This window comes from Cygnus olor, chromosome 1, assembly GCF_009769625.2.
Source record: "Cygnus olor isolate bCygOlo1 chromosome 1, bCygOlo1.pri.v2, whole genome shotgun sequence".
In the NCBI taxonomy this organism is placed as follows: domain Eukaryota; kingdom Metazoa; phylum Chordata; class Aves; order Anseriformes; family Anatidae; genus Cygnus; species Cygnus olor.
In genome coordinates, this window is record NC_049169.1 from 82,904,868 (window position 1) to 82,918,461 (window position 13,594).

General features: G+C 40.5%; 1 long non-coding RNA gene across 1 annotated transcript; it reads right to left on the reverse strand.

Annotated features, from left to right (window-relative positions):
• Window positions 1-4,376: 4,376 nt before the first annotated feature.
• On the reverse strand, window positions 4,377-13,258 carry LOC121074454. The gene is made up of 5 exons (XR_005822357.1): window positions 12,894-13,258; window positions 12,462-12,613; window positions 10,351-10,445; window positions 4,989-5,073; window positions 4,377-4,603 (listed from the first exon to the last, which is right to left on the reverse strand). It is a non-coding gene; the product is annotated as an uncharacterized LOC121074454 (long non-coding RNA).
• Window positions 13,259-13,594: the final 336 nt, after the last annotated feature.

Here is a 13,594-nt window from a genome sequence, read left to right on the forward strand (position 1 = left end):
TAGAAAAGCCCCAGACAAAACACAGCTTACCACTGCCTGTCATGTCTCTGCTACTAGGGACTGAACTCAAGTAAGAAAATGGATTGTTACTTTTAATCAACATGACAACAGCAAGACCATTTGAACGGGGTAAAAGGCAGAAGAAATACCTTTCAACTGATGAATAAGCAATTTCCTGTATTTCTAATGAACATTCCTACAGTTTTAAAACATTCATAAATGCTTCAGAGGTTCCTTGTGAAACACGTCTCCTCTGGTTTCTTGTTTCTGTGGGTACCCAGAATGAGATGTTGTGGGAGAAGATACAAGAATTCCTTGTATAACATTTGTGGAATAAAATTCACTGCATTAAATGCTTTTAGTTTCAGATCCCCAAGATTTAATGTGTTTCCCATTGTTAGTCATGATTAATGATAGCAACTCTTTATTATTAAGATCAATATCTAGGAGGGTGGTCTGCCCTCAAGGAGAAGCAGTAGGGTTCTGAAATTTTGGCAGGCTTCCTCTGAAGCATATCTAGTGGCCTCTCAGCACAAATAGGTATTCAAAGCAGCAGCAGCTGGAAAACTGAAGAGAGAAAAAATGTTTTGATAGTGACCCCTGTATCAGGATTAAAGGAAAAAAAAAAAAAAGAAAAAGGAAAACTAACACCAACTCTCTCTCTCTCTGAGCTGTCACCAGGAAGTATCATGCATGCAGCTTCAGAGCTAGAATAGAGGAAAGGCCTGGCTCAGACCTTCCCGTTTACCTTGCAAAAGTCAGAAGCATGCAGTAAGATTAAAGCAACTTTAGCCATGTTGGGGGTGCATTGTGTGACACGCATGTCCCATAGGAGATTTTTGCAGGGTCTGAAGGGCCTTGGGTGCTTGATACAAGGGCAAAAGCAGGAAGAGGATCGGAGAACGGTTCATTACAGGGGAGCACCAGTAGGGATGAGAAAAACATGCTCACACAAACAGTTAAGAGAGAAGGAAACTGTGTGCAACACCAAAAACAGAACAAAAAAAATGTTTGGGTTAAAAAAGAAAAACAAACCACAGTTCTGGAACAAAGCTAGCAATTCCCAAAAGTGCTTACACAACCTACCTATCTTTCATTACATATACCACTGCTGATAATACAGTGCAGAGACACTCAGACTATCTTTGTACTATGGCAGATCTGATTATGTGTAAAAACCTAACTGTGACTACACAGAACTTAGCATCTAATCATTTATCTTTTTTTTCCTCACCTCTTCTCCTCTGATTGCGATGTATGTATTACTTGGAGTGTCCAAATCTCATTTATTTGTGTCCTCCACCTTTAAGAAGATATCTGAGTTCATGAGGCTTCACTGGATCTGGAAACACAGAAACAGGAAAAACAGGCTAATTATAAACTACCAATTATGCAAAAAAGTGGTGTGGTAGCTGATGATTTATATGTTGTTTGATCTTTTATAGGTCATCTTAAAAGTTAACATTTAAATTATTTGAGAAATTCTGACTCTTAAATTGACTGTTTTAATAACATTATTGCTGCTGACTCCCTTGAGTGTTTCTGCTCTTTGTTTCCTGATTTTAATTATTAATTCACCACTGCATGTTGCATGTCTCTAAAGCAACAGAAAAGTTAATATTCATAACAGATATTCTAGGCTATTTTTAAAGGTAGGTGAGGAACAGTGGAGGGAAAGGTGGGGAAGGATGAGAATCAAGTTTTAATTACTGGTTAATATCACTATCTAGGTTACGGAGCTGGTTGCAGCTCTGTTCTTTATGAGTTCCTTAAGTGCACACAAGAAGCGTAATTCCACCAGAGGCTTAACACAGCTCTCTGCCTCTTGCACATCACCTCTGTGCCAGCTGCTCCTAGCAACCTGAGACCAGCAGCTTTTGTAAGACTAGCCTGCTGAAGTAATAAATGAAGCAAAACATAAGAGAATGGTTCTAAAAAAGGAAACCCATACATAAATACAATCTCAGCTGACCTTATGTTTCATTACAATGTCAACAAGGCAGACTGGCTTCTTTCTTCAGTAGGGAAGGATAAAATCCAGCTTCCACTTTCAGAAAGCCACATAGCTTCCTGGAGATCCAAGCTTCTCTCTGATTTATTCCTTAGTGTCTCTCAAACTGAGTTTTCTCCTGAGGGAAATCTAGGCTTAAAACAAAATACCACAATTTCTTCCCTGCTACTTTTGATCCTCCAGAAAGTGCTGAAGTTTTTTTTTTCTTTTCTTTCTTCCTTTTTTTTTTTTTTTTCATCTCTACAAAGCCAAACTGAAGAATCTTCCTTTATATCTCAGCTAAGATTTCCAGCACAGACTCTACATTTACTATCAGAATAATATTTAGTCCTTTCTCAATAACAGGTGTACTCCACTACATTTATAGTGATGTCAGAAAGTGACAAATGAAAGAGGAAATGGAAAAAAAAATCCTTTCACTAGCAGTCTTTTCATTCAGTTTTTTCTTCAGAGGAAGGAAAAACAAACAAACAAACAAAAAAGTTCACATAAACAGTCACATCTAGAACTTGAATCAAAGTTCAGAGTTGCTGGAGACAAATCTCTGCACACCTCTGTACAACCTCTGTGTTTAAATGGGGAAGTTCCTCTTGGGACTTCTGGCTTCCAGGCTACTCTGAAAATAAAGATGTAAATGGAACAAACCTGTACCGCCCTATCTTTTAAACTTACACACAGAAAAATCAGATGTGCACACTTTTGTGCCATTTTAAATCCTCAGCCCATGAAAAACAAGATTAAAAAAAAAAGTGGATGTTAGAAGATCTGTTTTTATCTTGCAGTCCTGTTACAGAAATCCTTTCTGCAGAATGAACTTCGTGAACACTATTTCTGCTACTCCATTTTATTTTATTGTATTTTCAAGAATTTTCTTTGCTTTCAAAATTATAAAGCTTTTTTTTTTAGCATCTGTTAAAGCACAGGCAGCCTCTAGGAACACAAATCATTACTGTGCACTCATTCTTCATAGATAGTTTTAATCACCTATATTCACAAGAGGACATTTACCACTGGCTTTAGACTCATTTACTTTTCTTTACTGTAAAGATGATGTTATTATTTATCATACATTAGCATTTGAAAAGTCTTTTTATGTTCTACATCAAGAAGATGAAGTGAATAAAAACTGAAAGTCTTGCTATACGTATAGAAGATAACAATTCTAAACCATAAACTGTAAGTCCATTTTAAATTGCTTTTTCAGATCAGAAAAATGATGAAACTAACCTCAGCTTATTCCCTGCCACCAGCCAAAACATGTACACATTCCCAGTTTCATGCAGAAAGTTTTAACTAGGATTATGTACAGCTAAGACAACGCAGAGAGCAATACTACTGTAGCGTTTCTCTGAAGACACTAAAGTGTTATTTTTGCTCCGTCAAAGACCTCTAGATGGCATACTTTAGTAAACTTTTATGGTTACAGACATTTTGGCCTCAGCGCACAGTTTACAGTGCTCTCACCAATGTTTTTGAATTAATCTACTGTAATGACTGTCATTTTAATGAGTTATTAAAAGATATTCATGTTTTTGTAGTGCAAAGCGTAGAGAAAATAGAATAAGTAACATTCCATTTATTACCGAAGTTCCCAGAATAAAATATATTTCTCTGTCTGAATTGCATTGCAGGCTCTAGGGGAAATAAAAGCAACAGCATTTTCAAGCAATAAAGTATTTTCTGGAACAGGACACATGCAAAAGTTGTAGTAACCTATCTTCCTCTTGAAGTCATTAAGGTCTTTATAAATAAGAACTTCAGTAAGTATGAAGGGCTTATCTGGTAGGGATCTGAATGGTTTTACAAGCAAAAAATCTAATAAGCAAAATGGCAACTTGCCTCTAGGATCCCTGTGCAGCATTACACCAGGATGTTGCATTAATTTGTAGTAGACTGCCAAATATAGGTATCATTAGGTAGGTGAATACAAATTTCTGTATAACACAGGCTCTCTGTTACTGCTACATGAAGCCAAATAACTTGCATTTGGCTATAACAGTGCTATATGTTTCACAGAATCAGATCCTAGCAGAAAGGTAATCTGTCTTGAAAAGAGACAAGTCAGCAAGATGATGACTGTCATGGCCATCAGACAAGTGATAATCTCTCACTTTAAGTTTATATATGTATATGTGAACTAAGACTTTTCTGTGCTAATTCGGCACATGAGAACTGGACCCAATGTGATTACTGTATGGTTCATCTCCCTTTCATCCAAGATTACAGATATCTGGGGCTGAGTGACAGAAAATCAATGCAGGCAGAAGGTCTCTAGGGCACATTACTTGGGACGTGGAGTCAGCTTATACCCTCCAACTGAATGGTGCAAGGTCTGAGCTGGTTCCTGCATGCCCGCACTGTTTTCAGGCCCTCACCAGTGCAGGTAGACTGAAGGTTGCACTCAACCACTTCCCGACTGTTTCCAGACCATGAGACAAAAGACAACTTGCCTTTTCTGCAAATGATTTGGCTTTCAGAGCTTGCTTTCTCACCTACACACATCTTAAGTCTCCTCCTCGGTCAGATGTTGTAATCCCTGCTCTCAGCCTCCATGCTTCTTCCTTCCTCTTCTTTCTGCAAAGTCCTAAGTGCCTGGAAAAAAAAGACAATGGACAAAGCCTTTCCACCTCCGTCCCAGGCAGCTCCCCAATATTTACCTGGATTATAGATCCCGACCCACTCCAAGCTACCTAACGCATTGCTCTGGGGCATGTCTGCAACTCTACATGCTTTGTTCAGGAACGTAGTTGTGAGATCAGTAGATTTGAAAATGTACCCCAGAAGACTGAATCATTGGATAATTATGTTTGATCCAGTAAGTACATAGGTGTTATGCTTCGTTTTTTAATGCCCCGAATTAAGCCATTCTCTCTGCCTCTGTTCTAGTGGGTGGATGATACTGAGTGCCTTATTCAGAATACCATAGGAGAAGGGAAATGAACAAATGCTATATAGAACAAGAACAAGTCAAAAATACCCTGGGGTTATTGCTGCAAATTTTTGCAGGTGTTCCAGTCTTCAACAGCCCAGTGGGACTTTTTCATTCATGTTTTGCCCGCTTCCTGGAAAACAGCGTTGATGTGAATATCCAAGCTAAAGAAAGCAAAGCCCAATGTAAATTTCAAAAACAGAACTGGCTTTATATCCCACAGATTATTATATAGCTGTGTTCACAAACTGTGCCTAGGTATCTCAGGCATGTTGAACTATTCAAGCATACACAGAGCCGAGATTATTTATAGTCCTTCTGTATCATACTGGATGAGGCTTTGTTGCAGTCGGACAAATAATAGGGCCCAAGGTGACACATACTGTAGTATTGGTAGAGGGAGAGAGGGGGAAATCACCAAATTGAAGTGCTTGGAAGTCTACTAACTAGAGCAAGTGCAACCAATGTCATGAGAAAGTCATTCCTCTCTCACAACACGTGGTTTCAGGCTCCTTTTAATCATTTTGTCTAGTTGTGTACTCTGTTTTATGATGGTTTAATTGTAGCTGTACTTCAAATGTGGTATGCTGATGGGGGACAGCAGGGGAGCATTAGGCATAAAATTTAACTGCACAGCTCAATGCAATACTAATTGTGGTGCTGCTATGACACCTCCATAATTACTCTTTCTTATCCACTGGCTCTACTAAAATAATTCACAAGACAAAAAGCAAGCTGAGAATGCCAGCATTGTCACTGCAGTCCAAATCTAGACAGGACTAAAGCATGGTGATGGCTGGCTTTTTGACATACACATCCCTCCACAGAATTTACAAAAGCCCTATTTTAAGCACTCAGTTTCCATATAATCCAAAGGTCATCTAAACCTGCTGGAAGGAAATGTGGAAGAGAAGTGCCTAAAATTTCATCTTCCTCAGGCAACTCTATGCAATCTAAGTAGTTTTTCTGAAATCAGGTTCTACAGTCCTGCTAGACTTGTGAACTTTTTGAGCACACACTGGCAGCTTACACTTTTCCTCTTAAAAACAGCTAGAAACAGAAGTGGAACTTGTGCCACTATTTTTCTTTTCTTTATGATAGCAACCCAGGAGCACTGCATTTTGTTCATGGACAAAATGAATAAGCATCACCATGCCTTAGTCCCTCTCTAGATCAGGACTGCAGTGACAGGGCTGGCATTCTCAGCTTGCTGCTTGTCTTGTGAAACACTCAGTGGAGACAGTGCATAGGGACAATTAATGACAAATGTGTCATAGCAGCACAGTAATTAGGATTCCACTGGGCTTTGAACTTGATTCAGGAAGTATGGATCAATCTTCCGTCCTCCCTCTGCCTGGGGAATGCCCCTTATCATGGGACTATGGAGGGAAACTTCCTCCTGTAGGATTTTTTTTCTGGACCAAGTAATCCTTCACTGTTTTTTAAAGACTGGTCAATGTCACCCCTCACTTTACAGTTAGGATCTTTTCACAGGAAAGGACGTGTGAGGGTCTGCATTCCTTGGGCAGAGGGTCAATTCAAGCTCTGACCTTAACATTATTATGCAATGGGCATGTACCAGGTCTGGGGAACCTTCTCAGTACTCCCTCCTCCTCTTCCTCCAGCCCCACTTATCATACAATGGAATCTAATCAGCCCAAATAACTCAATACTTTCACCATAAAAACCAGGAAGCTTGGCCACACTCAAAGATGAAAAATTGTAGCTACTTTGAATGGCCCAATAAGAAAACACGTGTATGCATCCACAGGCCTTTCACCATCAAGACTGTCATTTTGTGCTTGGCACTCTTGTATTTGGGCTCCATTTTCCAAGCTTTTGTGTTTTACAGGTTATGTCTCAAAGTCTGATCAGAACTGGAGAAGCAACATGACTCCAGATAACCTGTAACACACACCCTGGTGTACACAAAATAGTAGCAATCACGTTTATCACAGTAAGATTAAAGAGCTTTTGCTTTTGGCTCTGCAGAGGAGGTGGAGGAGAACTGCCAACATTCTCATTGCTGTATCTCAGCTTTTCTGTCCTTCTAATTTTAGAGCAGTTTAGGTAGGATACAAAATAATTTAGTGGACTGTGAAGCAAGGAATCTTTAAGTCTTGGGAAGGAAATCAACGGAGATGCAGATTTCCTCTAGTACTGATAATCCAAATCATCCAAAAATTCCAAGAGCTTGGTTTGCAATAATAATCTCTAAAAATATTTTGTAAATAGTGCAGAAATATTTCACATTTTTTAAGTTTTTCCTCTTTAAGAGCAAAGACTACAAATTAAAAAAAGAAAAAAGCAACCCTTGTTACAGATTCTCAAGTACTAACATACAACTATGAAACTGGAATAAGACAGCAAATACTGCAGGAATTTCAAATAAATGGAAAGAGTTTGCAACACTGTCCCTGCTCAGATGATTCATTTCCAGAGTGCAAGGTTAGGTGATAGGTACTGACAGCAAAGGTTAGATCAACTTCCTAGTCTGCTGGAGGGTGCTTAAAGGATTAGTGTTGAGGGACTTAATGCTATTGAAAGTACTTGATTCTCTCTGCTCCTTCTAGCTTATCATGAGGAGCTTCTTTTCCTCTGCCTACACAACAGCAAAATATCTCATCAAGGGCAAAACCAGGTATAGTTATTTAATTTCCAGATTACTTCATGACTGATTTCTGAAACTGAGATCCATTTTACTTATTCAAACCTGTGAACCAATCTGGACTCATAGGACACAACTCCCAATCAACATATTGGAAATTGAAGCCAACTGAAACATTAGGATGGGCATTGTTGATTCTAAATGTGGTTACCTTTAAACAAGCACAGTCATTTTTAAAGAAACCAAGACATTCCTAAAACAAATTTATGCTCAAAAAAATCTGGACCCACACTTCTACTATGTATCCATATATATATATATGCACACACATATGTAAATATATGCACATGTATATAGACATACACATATATACCCTGTTAGTGTTGTCTGAAATTGTAATGGGTTTACGTGGCAAGTGTTTGGTAGCAGGGGGCTGCAGGAATGGCCTCTGTGAGCAGAGCCCAGCAGCTGCCCTATGTCAGGTCAGAGCCAGCTCCAGCTGGCTCCAAAAGGGACCTGCCACTGGCCAGAGCAGGGAGCAAGGCTGGTTGGGCCTCTGGGAGAGATTTAAAAGGTGGGGGGGGGGGAAAAATGCTGTGCAACAGCAGCTGGGAGAGTGAGGAGTGAGAACCAGCCCTGCAGCCCCCACAGTCAGTGCAGCAGGAGGGCAGGAGGTGCTCCAGGCAGGGAGCACCAGTTCCCCTGCAGCCTGTGGAGAGGCCCCTGGTGGAGGAGGCTGTCCCCCTGCAGCCCATGGGTCCCACATGGAGCAGATCTCCACGCTGCAGCCCATGGAGGAGCCCCCGGTGGAGCAGGTGGATGTGGCCTGGAGGAGGCTGTGGCCCATGGAGAGCCCCCGCAGGAGCAGGCCCCGGGCCGGAGCTGCAGCCCGTGGAGAGGAGCCCACGCAGGAGCAGGGGTCTGGGGGGAGCTGCCGCCCGTGGGGGACCCGTGCTGGAGCAGTTTGCTCCTGGGGGATGGACCCCATGGTATGGAGCCATGTGGGAGCAGTGCTTGAAGAGCTGCTGCCTGTGGGCAGCCCCCGCAGGCTCAGTTCGGGAAGGACGGCATCCCGTGGGAAGGCCCCATGTGGAGCAGGGGCAGAGAGTGACTGTGAAGGAGTAGCAGAAATGAAATGTTACAGGCTGACCGCAACCCCCATTCCCCAGCTGTCCTGGTATGGTTGGGATAGAGCTATTTGTCTTTCTAGTAGATGGTATGGTGATGCCTTTTGGATTTAGGGTGAGAATAATGCTGATAACCCACCAATGTCTCAGTTGGGGAAGAGCAGTGCTCACGCAGAGCCAAGGCCGTTCCAGCTCCTGGTGCTGCCCTGCCAGCGAGGAGGCTGGGGGTGCACCAGGAGCTGGGATGGGACACAGCCAGAACAGCTGGCCTGGGCTGCCCAAAGGGATGTCCCACACCATGTGGCGTTGTGCTGAACAGTAACTATGGGACGTTGGCTGAGGGGGGTGTACTGCTGCTTGGGGAATGGCTGGGCATCGGTCAGAGGGTGGTAAGCAATTGCATTGTGCATCACTTGTTTTTTATATTATTTTCACTTCTTTTTCTGTCCTACTAAACTATCTTTATTTCAGCCCATGAGTTTTACCTTTTTTCTTCTGATTCTCTCCCCCGTCCCACTGGGATGAGTGAGCAAATGGCTGTGGGGTGCTGAGCTACCCGCTGGGTTAAACCACAACTGTGCTGCTATGGGGGAGGAGGCAGAAGAGGGTGGATGGGGGGGAAGGTGTTTGCTTTTAGTTCTCATTGCTCTAGTCTGTTAGTAATAGGCAATAAATTAGATTAATGTCCCTTTTGCTGAGTCTGTTTTGCCTGTGACAGTAACTGGGGAGTGATCTCCCTGTTCTTACCTCAACCCATGAGCCCTTTTCTCATCATTTTTTCTCCCCCTCTTCTTTTGAGGAAGGGGACTAAGAGAGCAGTGTGGTGGAACTGAGCCACTCACTGGTGTGAAACTACCACAGAAGTGTTTTCTAAATACGAATCAAAATTCAATGACTTCTTTTTATGCGCGCTGACAAAGTGAAGTACAGGTAGTTTCAGCACTTCTCTGAAGTCGTATAAAGAGTCACCTGATCAGCTAGAGACATTTATAATGTAGTTGGATACACTGGAGGTAGTCAACTAGACTTCTACTCAGCACAGAAATGCAGGTTTATCCGGAATATGACTGATCTCAGTTGAAGGTAGAGGTCCAGATGAGACTAAAAATTTAAAAGCTGGTAAGAAAAATACCATTTGTAAATTCATTTCACAATGTGAAAAAGAATGGCATCAGGTTTACATTAATTAACAAAGAAACCAAGTGAAAAATCAAACATGTTCAGAACTTTAAACCTATGAAAATCAAACCTCTTTTGCTTTTTCTTAAGATCTAAAAATCACCATGTTACATCATCTATTAAATGACATCCTGACAGCTCGCCTAACTTAAAACCTGTGGAGAAATCCAAAAATTGACTGACTAAATTTTATTTACTTTCAGAAATATCACTTCTGATCTGAAGCCAACCATGGAATACATTAAAGCAAAAGGGATCTGTCTGAGGAAGCTGTAGACAATTGAGGTGAGAATGGTTAATGGAACACAGCATCAAATATAGTTATTCTACATCAGCACAATATAAATATTTCAAAAGTAAATTTATCACAAAGAAAGCTTTTATAAAAATATAGAATGGAAAATTTCCAAAAGAAACATATTGTCCATCATTTCTTTGTTTATTTGTTTGTCTTCCTCTCTAAAAGCCTGTAAAATATCCATTTAATGTCTGTTACCTCTTGCAAGTGTAGCAGGGAAGGACTGGATGACTGAACACAACTGAAGCAAACAGGATCACAAGAAAGTGGTTACAGATTTGTGCAGATACCTTCTGGAAAAGATGATGCAAAAATACAGCACAAACATAAGAGTTGTTTTTTTTCTTGCAAAATGAGTTATATGACATCCATGGTTCATTAAAGGCATTTCATTTCATTACTAGTTTTTCACAGATAAAAGGTACCTCTTAAAGCTCAGTAGTTTTGTTAATGTCGAACAGAAGAGCATGTCTAACTCTCCATATGTCATTTCTTAAGCAGAGAAAGGCTTTATGCCTACTTTAAAAATATTTATATATACATAGGGTAGAAATGGACAATTATTTTGGTGACCTCTGCTATTGACATAAAGGGAAAAATTAAATGTACAATAAATGTACAAATTTTGCCTCTTCTGTAGGAACAAATTATCCTGCTTACCCTTTAACAACACATTGTGACTTTTTTGCCATCAGCTCATAAAACCAGTTGAGGGAATTTTGCTAATTAACTACAAGTTGTGAGCTGCAAAATTCAGCTATCAGCTTGTTTCTTCTTTAAAGGAAATCAACCGAACAAGAAATATATCAGAATGTTCAAATGCTCCTGTTGGTTTTATCTTGTATTTCCTAAGTAAAACCAAGATATTTAAGATCCAGAATAAATACTGATAGTGCTAGCTTGTAAAAGCTAATGGATGATGCAGGCCCCATGATGCTAGAACTGAATGCCAAAATGCTCCAGCAAACTAGGCCATTAGATTTCCTACCCACGACACTGCCAATAAGGCAAATGCAATGATTTCATTTATATAAATAACTGCTGCTGTTCACAGATAATGGAAGCTTAAGCTACTCACTGTGCAGTAGGCCACTTGAAGAAGCAAAACAAAAATAAAGCACCTTGCAGAAGCAAGGAACAACTGTGTAGTTGCTGGCTGTGTTTATACAGAGAGGGACCATGGTGATTTCTGGCTACCAGAGTGGGCACATAGACGAACAGATAACTACATGGATAAGCAAATGTTCTTACATAATTTGGACACAGAAAGCTAGCCCACAGAATAGACCTGCACAACCTTGAGCATAAATAGTTTTGCTTTTATTTTTGGCTTTTTATTATTATTATTATTCCAAGGGCTGCACATGCCTGATAAACTCATACTGCTCACAGGCAGTGACTAGAACAACGGAGCTGGTTCAAAGGGCCGTTGCGAGGCTCTCTGTTTTATATACGGAAATACCATTTTTCCTTTGCATGCTCAATTCCATCTCTAATCCAAAGCAATTGCTCTGAGGTGCCAAACTTACATGCAGCATGACAGCCAGCAACAGGAAATAACATCAGTGCCTGCTTTCTCCAGATACTAAATGCTGCTGGACAAAAAACTCATGCTATGGTCTCCCTGTGTCCCACCATCCTGCTAGCAGTCATAATAATCTCAGATGTTGCTCCTCAAAGAACCTTAGTTATTCTGTAACAACTAGGGCACTAAGGAAAAAAAAGCAATGCAGATTTATTCAGTGCAGAACACAACAGTAACATAAGGGAGTTCACTTTTAAACAGGGTACTTTGGTTTCTGACAGCTCACAAAGCCGATTTTTTGCCCTGCCATCGCATCAAAGCTGTATTAGACAATTATCAAGGAGCCCGTGAACCACCACAGCTCAGAGTGCAGCACTGCAGCATAAATGGAGGTAGATGATGATTCACACTGAGGTTATTTAAATCCTGCAGCAGAGGGTGGTAACTTTCTCAGCCTTCTCAAGGCTACTACTTCTCAACTACTCATGCTCCAGTAAAAAAAAAAAAAAAAAAAAAAAAAAAAACGGAGGGCAGCATGAGAAGAAATATATATCATTAATGTTTCTAGAATCTGTTGTTGCCAGGCTCCATACACAATCCTCTAAAGTGGGCAAAATACTAGGGAAACTGTGAATGAACTGTATGTCAGGTTCTCAGACTGCATGCCTGTAACCTCACTAGTACTTCCCTGAGGTTATAGACACTAAATATTAAAAACCATATAAGCATATTAAAGGTTCAAAACACTAAGGCAAAAAATGGCTCAGCTGGTGCCTTAACCTACCTTTGATGAGCAGGTACCTCTGAAAGACCAGGCTAAGGTGAACACCATCTTGAAAACTCCATCAACAAGCTTTGCTGTTGACTCTCTTCTTGTCTCTACCCATGGGAGCGATAGCTTAAGTGGTACAGCAAATGAAGTAACCGTTAGGAAGCCTGTGAAGAAAAATTAGCCTTTAGGATTATCAGTACTCACCTTACATAAGGCTTAGAACGACAAAAGTGAAACATGAAATTAACAGACGAATTATTCAGTAGTACTGATGAGCTGTTATCTCACAGGAAGAAGCTACCGCACAAGCACAGTGAAATATTTTCAACTTTCTGAAACGTGCTGGTTTTCTCCTAACGGTAACTATGTAAAGATACCTTAGATTAATCAAACTGCAAAGATATATATATATATATATTCATATAAAGGTAATTAAGAAATAACTGTGAATATCCAGGCTGAGATGGAGATGAGCAGAGGAATGCTTTGCAGCTGCTGTTTTCTGGAGGAGTCAGGAGCACCTAGGCCCCAGGAAAGCCATCTGCGGAGCCCACTCAAGGCTTTTCTCTCAGGGTAGGAAAAATCCTTCCCGTGCCAACGCACAGCTCCGGGGCCTGAGTTACAACCGGTAGAAAAGTTAGCACAGCTTTACCAGTCGTACTAAAGTTATCTCAATAAAGGTGCTCTTCCCAAATCTTGTACTTCTTTGAGCTAGCACTCTATACCATGGCCAGCTGTGCTACCATGCCATTTAAATTAATGAGAAACAGTTGGGCTCACATATGCTTAACATGGTGGGGATAGAGAGGTACCAGAAGTCAGCATCAGTGATCAAAGCACAGCTGACTATTTGTTCAAAAAAAAAAAAAAAAGTTTGGATTTTAGTCATGTATTTGCAGCATTGCTGTGACCTTGGAAAAGTGACTTCTTCAATTCACTCCTATGCCTTCCCACCTGTGAAGCATCTTGAGAGCTGTTGCTTATCTACCAGTGCAATCTGAGACCTACATATTATTATTGTAACCTGCAGTCTTTCATAATTAATTGTGATGGATGCAAAGTTAATTTAAAACACTGTGTTTTAAGACCACCACATATTTCAACAGAACCATAGCTCTTATTTTTAAGAAACACTTCAGTTCTTT